This window comes from Colossoma macropomum, unplaced genomic scaffold (genome assembly GCF_904425465.1).
Source record: "Colossoma macropomum unplaced genomic scaffold, Colossoma_macropomum, whole genome shotgun sequence".
NCBI classification, from domain to species: domain Eukaryota; kingdom Metazoa; phylum Chordata; class Actinopteri; order Characiformes; family Serrasalmidae; genus Colossoma; species Colossoma macropomum.
In genome coordinates, this window is record NW_023494806.1 from 33,460,388 (window position 1) to 33,470,028 (window position 9,641).

Consider the following 9,641-nt stretch of genomic DNA (forward strand, 5'->3'; position numbering starts at 1 on the left):
ACACTCTTCGGTGGTTTTACTTTTCAGTCTTCTCTGTGGTTCTTCGTCATGTTTTTAGGGAGTTTCTCCTTAAGAGTCTTGGATCCTCTCAGTGGTTCTTCCTCATGCTGTTGGTGAGGTTCTCCATTTGAGTCTTGGATCATCTCAGTGGTTCTTCCTCATGCTCCTAGGGAGATGCTTCTTCTAAGTCTTGTTCCTCTGAGAGGTTCTTCCTCATGTTCTTACAGAGTTTTTCTTTTGAATCATGGTTCCTTTGTGTGTTTCTTCTGTTTTTACCTTTTGAGCCTTGGTTGCTCTCAGTGTTCCTTTCTCACATACTAAGAGAGTTTTTCATGCTACTGCCCCCTCGGCCACACTCATTAGGGGGCTACACTCACATTTCTGGTGAAGCTTCTTACAGGAAGCTGCTGTCTGCGTAGGCAGGGCTATACAAATAAGACTGAATTAAAATTCCATGCCCATCTCCCTCTCGTTATTTTTTCTCTGTTCCCTGTGTCCTGAAGGCAAAAAGTCTGACAGAAAGAAAAGGGATTCTTCTTCTTATTCTGTGTCTCCTGTGTAAACTTTGATTATGGGTTTCAGAGGTGAAGCACCGTACGCCAAAGTATTACGCTGAAACGTATCCATGCTAGAACTCGAAAGGACCTTGGAGATCCAGGCAAATTGCACTATCTTGTCTCGTCCTGACTGGTATTGCTTATGCCCTCCATTTGATCACGACACAGCACAATATCCTGCAGCAAAGAGGCTTCCTTCATGAAAATCATTATGTGGGGCCCACCACAAGCCATCAACAGCAAGAAATCAGAAATTTCATTTCACACGCCGGCCGGCTGCCTGGTTTGGAAGCATTCTATCGGGAGGGAGGGGACAAGAAAAGAGGAAAGACAACATAATCAGAAGCACTAAAGGCTCTCCAGTGCCAACAGAGATGAGCCTGACACTTTCCTCAACCGGAAAGAATGAAGAGGAAATGAAAAATGAATGCCAGAGAATAGAACGTCTTATATAAACATAGAAATTGATTTTCCTAAAGAAAAGAACCACAAAACCATCTGTTTTTCAGCCAGAGGTCAGTAGAGAATGCACAGATTGTATGCAAGTCAGTGGCTATTTGAGCCAGGCCTTCAGTTCAGGCCATAAATGTCAACAATAGTTGGAGATAAACATGAACTTTCCAAGTCTCTAATAAATATTAACAGATATTTTGTCATGTATTACTTTTACGGCAACTCTGATTTCAGTAAATTGTTCAGACATAGAGTTGCCAGTGTATTTATTTCCAACGTTTCACTGAAACCTGGTTAGACTACGATTTGTAACAGTCAGTGATGTATCTAGGACTTCCAGAAGGCCTAGACTGGAAATTGGAAATCAGATTGAAAATCAGACCATTGGAAATCAAAATGTGATTGGTTGATTCCTTTGTCAGTTCCTAATTATGTTGGTGGTGAATGGAAGTACAAGGGAGGTGTTATAAAGTGGCCGGTGAGTGGAAGTACAAGGCAAGTGTTTCGAATAAAGTGGCCAGTTAGTGGATGTACAAGGTGGACATTTCCAATAAAGTGGCCAGTGAGTGGAAGTACAAAGTGAACGTTTCTAATAAAGTGGCCAGTTAGTGGAAGTACAAAGTGGGTGTTTCTAATAAAGTGGCTAGTGAGTGGAAGAACAAGGTGGGTGTTTCCAATAAAGTGGCCAGTGAGTGGAAGAACAAGGTGGGTGTTGCTAATAAAGTGGCCAGTCAGTGGAAGAACAAGGTGGGTGTTTCCAGTAAAGTGGCCAGTGAGTGGAAGTACAAAGTGGGTGTTTCTAATAAAGTGGCCAGCGAGTGGAAGTACAGGGTAGGTGTTTCTAATAAAGTGGCCAGTGAGTGTATCCATTAATAGACTGTCACTGTCAATTATACAAGGCTTTTTAATGTACACTAGACTAAGATAAGCTCTCTGGCTGTGTTGGACATACTGAACAATAAAGGAATTAAAAAAACCTTACAGACAAAACAAGGACTCAAAGCACCGGCTGGTGGCATTTGGAACTATGAGATCACCTTCCTTTCATTCATTTATAATGGGCAAAAATGAACGACCATATAAATTCAGGCCCTCAAATTAACCTCTTGCGTGTTTGTCTTCAACCAAGCGACCTTTCGTGTTGCTGACCGAGCTGTGTTTCTTTGTCACATTAATTTTTTTCCATTTATTTGACATTTTGAAAAAGCGTGTTACAAATGCGAGGTTAAACAGCTCATGGCCTGTTCTGTTTGTTGCTGATGTGGAAGGACTTTCAAGGCGCATATGGTATATTTTTCTTGTATGTTATTTTTTCTCCCTGAAAGTGAACTTTTGACTATTTTCCACCCTCTCTTTGCCCCTTTAAAGCTGCACTATGTAAGATGTTTTTTTGTTTAACCTGAAAGAAATATCATAATTAAGTAAGGACAAAACAGGACCAGTTACAGTGTGCATTTGTTCTGATTGGCTGACCCTTTCACAAATGAAATAAGCCACATCATATTCAAACAGCTCTCCTGGCTCAAATGTGAAATAAACTGTTAAGTTTGGACAGAAATATTTAGGAATGAAAAAATAAACTTACATCACTCCTTTCAGATGTGTCCTTTGGAAGGCTATAGTGATCTATTTGCTTCCTGACAGCCATGAACAGCACAACGTTTAATCCCTTTCCTGTTCTTCCACTCCAATAACCCTGCTACTGACTGTGTACAGGAACAACGATTTTTCAAACAAGTGATGACATAGTATGAACAAAAATCATCTCCATCTGATAATAAACATGGTGGCAGATGAAAATCATCACTGGGCTGATGTTCCCAGGGGGTTTCGTGGATGATAGCAAAGTCCTTATAGGAAAGTCTGTCCACTCTGTAGCCATTTTAGCAACCGCTCTGGGCATTTACTTTCAGCCATATGAGACCAGGCACATATTTCTTTGAATGGGGAGACACTTGACACCCCACACTGACAAAAATCACATTAGTTTGTAGCATTTGGCTCAAACAATGCACAAAAATAAATGTTCATGTCCGTGTTGTCTACTGTATATGTCCAAGGGTGATACTTTCCCCATGAACAGACACCATGTTCAGTGTTATGAGTGCTCCCATTCATTTTCCAACCCGTCTCCTTCTGTATAATGTTTCTGGTGATGGTGAAGTAACTACTCTAAGAGATTTGCCAGCAACATTTTCCTCACCGTATTTTTCACCAACTTTAAATATTTTAGCATTTTTAGCTCGCTGAGTTAGCATCATAACGTACACTGCTAGCTACTGTGGCACAGTACAGGTATTCACCACATTCAACTGCTTTAGCATTTCTAGCTAGCTGACATTGTAACCTACTCTGCTAGCTGTATGGCTGAAACAACTCTAACAACATTTTCATCATAATTGTCATTGACCTGAAATTTGCAGACAATATTTTGCCTATAATTGTCACCAATCTTGACTATTTCAGCTTTTCTAGCTAGCTAGTTAACACCGTTAACTGCTGTAGCACGATTTGCTGACAGCATTTTCCTCTAATTTGACCATTTAATGGTCAAACGTAGTCACAGACTGCATGAAACACCCCTTTGTAAACCTGGAGTGTGTTTTTTTTTTTGCACATTAATCATGTTTTTATTAAAATGGGCCCAGCTTACAAATAAAATCAACATCAGGAATTTGCGCAAAACAGCAACCGATGGAAACACTGATTATTTGCATTTTCTTTCATTGACACTTTGGAAATTCGCTTCAAATTTGCAAAGTGCCTGAAAGTGCCACTGATGTTTACATAATCAAACCCTTTTATTCCAGAAAAGAAAGGGAAATTAGCCTTTTGCATCATATGGGCCCTTGAATGTATCTGTGCTTTGCACCCCACGATTTCTTCCAGAATGAGAGAGTAATTAATCTCACTAGCGGTCTGATCTGACAATAGCAATTACCGTGCGCTTTAATGAGCAGATGTACATGTGAATACTGCTGTTCATTTTAATGGGCCTTGAATGGAAATATCCATTATTCATGAATGGTATGGTTTTGAATACTGTATCATATAGACTCACATACAAATGTGCACAGGGACACTCATAGCTCTCCAGGCCATTCATTATCTTTAAGCCAGACCTGGCCATGGAGCTACAACTGCATTTTTCAAGAGCGTTTTCCTTTATAATGCTTTTCAAAAGAGGAATTCTACCTATTTTTCTAAATGTCTGTGAAGTTAAATGGCTGAGATGTAAACAGAATCATTCAGAGTGGTTTGGTGTGAAACGGTTGATTGCAGAGACTCAGATTTCTTTACAGTGGTGGTGATAAGAACCAGGGGTCGCCATCTACAACACAAATATAGCCATTTTATTTACTATCCAAAACCACCAGTGAACCTACACTTCTGAGTTTTTACATGTAATGTTGATAGTCTAAAAAAGTGATAAATCTTATATAAGTTAGCCTCTAGCGGCATTAAACTCTTTAGACGTCTGGTTCCTATCACCACCACTGTGAAAAAATCTAACTCAGTAAGTTTCTCTAGAACAGAGCATTTACACCAAACCACTCTGAATGACTTTGTTTACATCTTAATGATTTAAATATGCAGAAATTTTGAAAAAATTCTCCTTTAAGGCTCTACAGCACTTTATTTGTCATATTTGTCACCATGCAGCTTTAACTATTTTAGTATTTTCAGCTAAGTTAACTAGCTTACACTGCTAACTACTCTGGCATGGCTTGCATACATTTGCTGACAACATTTCCCCTGTAATTGTCAGCTTCAACAATTTTAGCACTGCTAGTTAGCTAAGTTAACGTCATAGCCTACACCACTGGTTACTGCGGCATGGCTGAACAGATTTGCCAAAACCATTATCCTTGCTGTATTTGTGACCAGCCTAAACTTGCTAGCTAACATCATAGTTACATCATACACTAACAGATTTGCCACAATTTCCTCTTCATAATCACCAACCTCAGCTAGTTTAGTGTTGCTAGCAGGCTGAGTTAACATCAAAATGGTAGATTTGCTGCCATTTTCATAGCTGTATTGTCACCAACTTGAACTATTCTAGCATTGCTAACTAGTTAACATTGTAGCCTACATTGCTTATGTGACATGGTTGAAGCTGTAACAACTTGGCTGAAACGTATCTGTTACCAGCTTGAACTATTGGATTTCTCGCTAACTAAGGTGACACTGTAATGTTAGCATATGCCACTAGCTACAGTAACATGGATTAAATTACTCTAACAATTTACACACAGCATTTTTCTCAACATGTTTGTCAACTTTACCTATTTTTGCATACCTAGCCAGCTAACCTAGCTAGTTAACATTGTTGCCTGCACTGCTAGCTACTGTGAGAGATTTGCTGACAGCCCTAATTATGCTTTTAATATACTGACATTACAGCAGAAACAAGTCTCTCAACTGCACCTTTTCATCATAATGTAAGATAAGAAGTGCCAAGGTTAAGCTAATTTTAATTTATACCCATCTATGAAAGCCCTGCTAAAAAAAAACAGCATAGACCAGCATGAAGAACAGCATGGAATAAGCTGGTTTATGGCCTGGTGCTGGTTTAGCTAGTCACTCAGCATGGTCATGCTGGTTGACCAGAATACCAACATCCAAAACACAACATATGCTAATTTTGATGGTGTTTTTATCTGGGATAATAGCTTAATGGTCAAATGTGTTCTATGGTCGATAAACATCTCTTTGCTTGGTTGAACTGTGGAATACTGTGGTTTGTTTTTTGGGCACTTTTACTGTAACAAGTTAAACGTCTTTATTGTCATAAGTTACATTTTTGATGTTTTTCTGCCAATGTTAGCAATGGTCAAACTTTTATATTGCTTCTCTAAACGTGATTAATTACCTTGACTAAGTTACTTAGTCTTTTTTCATTCTTGCATATGAAATAATATGATTGAGGTGGGGTGTCCCTAAGTTTGATGTTGCTTAGAGAACCCAAATGTTCAGAAATGTTTTCAGTTATGCGGAGAAACCGTGAAAACTGGGTAGACTGCGAACTTCAGAATGGATTATCATGTGAAGCAAGCTGATCAAAAAGTTGGTGGTTTTAATACGTTCCCAGAGTTCCATCTCATCATATCTGTCTTATGATGGACTGAACTGGTTGGAGGTGGTGACTCAGGTGTGTATATACACAGGCAAAGAGTCTGCATATGAAAGAGGTCACGAAAAACCCCCCACCTCATCCGTTCTGATGAGTTTTTTATCCATTGGATATGATTTAAAAAAGCTGTATTGTAGAAAAGCTGAATTTGCAGTAGGGTACTGTAACCAGAGTCACTCCATTGTTTCTATTTCAGTTCCGGACAGGTCTATGAGCCACATCTGGTCAGTGCCTCGAAAAAGCTTTTACGGAAGATGGAGAAGGTGTGCGCTTACGAAACTCAATTTACATGTTAATGCAAAAGCATCCAGCCAAAATGTCAGACACCTGTTTGGTTGCGTTGGTCCCAGCTGCAGCCAGCCCACGTAATGAGGAATAATTGAAAATTATTGCTATAACAGGAGGAGATTGAAGTCATGATCATCAATCTGACTTGTGCCCTTTGATACAGTGCTGGCTGAACACTGGACGCACTGTCCCCAAAAGCACCAAGACAATTTAAACTACGTCTAGAGACTCTCCAGGGTCGAGAGAAGTTCAATCACAATGAAGAGAACATTAATTACATCGCAGAATACACAGATATATTTCTTTGAAAGAATATTCAGCAACTTACCTCAAAGGTTTGGTGGCTGACATGTACTCCTTTATGTTTACACTGAAGCAAGGAGGGTAATGTAGCGAAGTAATGAAAGCCTGTTTTGCAGAAATGAGTCTCAAACCGTCTTCAATTCCCCAAGATAATGAGGGTCCTACTGATGGGCTCACAATTTCAAAATCCTCCACACATGTACGATAAGACTCAAGTCAGGATATTGGCTAGGCCCAGCAAGCACCTTTAACTTTTTTAGAAACCTCGAGTTATTTTGTTGTATGTTTAGGGTCATTGTCTTCTTGAAAAGATTCAGTTTCTTGGTCAATGAGATTCAGCTCTCCCCTAAAATCTTCTGGTACATCACTCCATTCATGCATGGTGCATCTGTCCATGAACTTTCATGAACTTTCCAATTGCATAGTATTGAACCAGTTGTACTCACAGGGATGTTTAAGGTCTTTGCTCTGGCTCTGTGTCGTTTTCCATTCAAGTGTTATTTAATAATGTTGCCCATCAGAATTTGGGAAGCTTCTTCGCCTTCACCATGATTCCTACTTGTGTGAAATTTTCCCAGCCAATCACAACGTCTTTTCTAATCACACCACATGCAAATTGCATGATAACATTTTTTATTTATTTATATATTTTGGCAGCAATGTTGTGTAGATCTTGATTTATTTTTATTTTTAACTTTTACATATATTTGTATAATAATATAGGTCTGAATGTTTACTTCAATATTAATTTCTTTTTTTTAAACCATATTCTTGTTTATGATTTTGAATACATACTTTCTGTTTATATTTATAAGTACCTTAGCAACCACCTGGGATGGTATGTCAAAATACATTATGTGTTTTATTTTGACATGGATATATACACTGGAAGTACATGTCATAAAGTGTCTGAACACTTCCCTCACTGTATAAAATGAACACAAGTACAAAGTTGCTAGCATTGCTATAATAGCATCAGTTTTTATAGTACTAGTATGCATGTTGTTTGCATAAGTTTCCATTACTTGTTAGATACATTACCATAGTAGCTACATTTTATGGCAAAACTAAAGAGGTAAACTTTAGGCAACAAACATGTCTTGGCTAATCGACCGTATTTGGAGTAAAGTGGGGGACATTATGTAGATTTGTCACTTTAAGGCTGCTCTTCAGTCCTCCAAAGCTCTCATTACTGTTTGACCCGGTCAGTGATTGGCTTTTTTCCAAGGCTTTAATAGTACAAAACATCCAAACACCTATAATCCTTCTTTAACCACTGATGCAACAAAGTGCAATTGCTTTAAAATAGCATGGACTTGTTGCCTATAGGCAACACATGCAATCCTCTTTCTGTGGCGCTGCTGAAGGATGAAGACGTGAATCTGACCTACTTTCTTATGATATTTGACAGTCGCAGTCAGCAAAAGCGTTCTGTCCTTTGTCTAGCTGGAGCGCATTTAGCCAGTTCAAAGAATAGTCTGATGTTTTGGTTCCAGTCCAGTTTTTTTGATGTCTTCTTGAGAAATGCTTGCTTACAAAGTAAGAAACAGCATACAAATGGCCTCCTGTAGGCTCCCCATAGGCAAACGTCAGGGCTGGGTTCAAAATGGTCCCGTATGAAAAAAAGTCACATCACACCCTGGGGGTATTTATGATGGATTTTAAATTATGGATCAGTGTTACAGATTAATTATGGATGCCTATTTTAGCAGATTCACTTAAAAATGTAACATAAAATTGTTATTTATCTTTTATCTTACGGTGGCACGGTGGCACACTGGGTAGCGCTGTCACCTCACAGCAAAAATGGCCTGGGTTCGATTCCCGGCTGGGCGACCGGGTCCTTTCTGTGTGGAGTTTGCATGTTCTCCCCGTGTCTGCGTGGGTTTCCTCCCACAGTCCAAAAACATGCAGTCAGGCCAATTGGACATGCTAAATTGCCCCTAGGTGTGAGTGAATGTGTATGTCTGTCTGTCTGTCTGCCCTGCGATGGACTGGCGACCTGTCCAGGGTGTATCCTGCCTTCCACCCAATGACAGCTGGGATAGGCTCCAGCACCCCACCGCGACCCAGAAGTATAAGCGGTTTAGAGTATGTATGTATCTTTTATCTTTTATCTTATTGCAAGCTTTAGTTATCCTCTGTTGTTTGTGAGGGACCTGTCTCGCAAAGCAGGATTTCTTGCTTAGCCAGCTAACTTTGAATTTAGTTTGACCTAAACCTGGATTTTCTGAAATCCTGGTTCACTATTTACCGGGATGGCAATGGCAATTTGTGTTGCATGCCTAACCTGAGGCCTGTCTCACTCCTCAACTCAGTATTCCTGAGTAAGTGTCAGCAACAAATACTCGTTTTATAACAGTGATTAACAACTTTCACTGTTAATCCAGGTTTAGATATTCAGGCTGTGATTAATCCTGGTTTAGAATCCAGGTTTAGATACTCAAATAGTGATTAATCCTGGTTTGGAATCCAGGTTTAGATATGAAACTGTGATTAATCCAGGTTTAGATACTCAGGCTGTGATTAATCCAGGTTTAGATACTCAGGCTGTAATAAATCCAGGTACAGATACTCAGGCGGTGATTAATCCAGGTTTAGATACTCAGACTGTGATTAATCCTGGTTTAGAACCCAGGTTTAGATAACCAGGCTGTAATTAATCCAGGTTTAGATACTCAGGCTGTGATTAATCCAGGTTTAGATACTCAGACTGTGATTAATCCAGATTTAGAACCCAGGTTTAAATAATCAGGCTATAATTAATCCAGGTTTAGATGCTCAGGCTATGATTAACCCAGGTTTAGACACGCAGTCTGTAATAAATCCAGGTATGGGTACTCAGGCTGTGATTAATCCAGGTTTAGATACTCAGACTGTGATTAATCCTGGATTAGAATCCA